Consider the following 838-nt stretch of genomic DNA (forward strand, 5'->3'; position numbering starts at 1 on the left):
ATTTTATAACTATTGAGTTCAATTAAATTTGAATTTATATATATATTTTTGTTATGATAATATATTTTACATAATTAAAATTATGATTTTAATAATTTATAAGTAATAAAAATTATATATATATATATATATATATATATATTAATTTGAGTAAATGATATTTTTTATTTAAAATAGAGTTTAGTTAATGATATTATTATCGAGCTCGATATCTGCCGATATGAGTAAATATCGGTACTCTTTTATGAATTTGGCTTTGCTAATACTTAATCGTATATCTTTTATCATTATGTTACTAATGTCATTTATATTAGTAACTCATACATATTTATCCCTGTATATATTATTACTTGTATTTTAATATATCCAGTTTTCATAGTTATCCATTTAAAATATTTATAATTTAAATCGCTGACTCAGCAGTTTAAGAATGTGACACGTGCCCCCTCCCTTGCCACCACACCACCATAATTAATTAACTAATCCTATTTTCTCTCATAAACCACCGAAACCATAAGGAAAACAAGAGAGAAAGACTGTGAGAGAGAAAATGAATACCTCCATGAAACCGTGACCTTCAAGCTTCGATTTCTTACGATCTGTAACTCCAATAAAAAAAATGGGTTAAGTACTGAAATCGTCCCCAAGGTTTGGGGTGAAAATCAAAATCGTCCCCGACCTTTTTTTGTTATTAAAATCATCCTCAACGTTACAAAACGTTATAAAATCATCCTTTTCCACTTCAATTTTATTTCTTTTTACCATATTACCCTTCATTATTAATAAAAATAATTAAAAATAATATTAAAAAAATTAAAACAAACTCCCCCCACCCCTC

The sequence above is a fragment of the Arachis ipaensis genome, chromosome B09 (assembly GCF_000816755.2).
Source record: "Arachis ipaensis cultivar K30076 chromosome B09, Araip1.1, whole genome shotgun sequence".
Taxonomy (NCBI): Eukaryota; Viridiplantae; Streptophyta; class Magnoliopsida; order Fabales; family Fabaceae; genus Arachis; species Arachis ipaensis.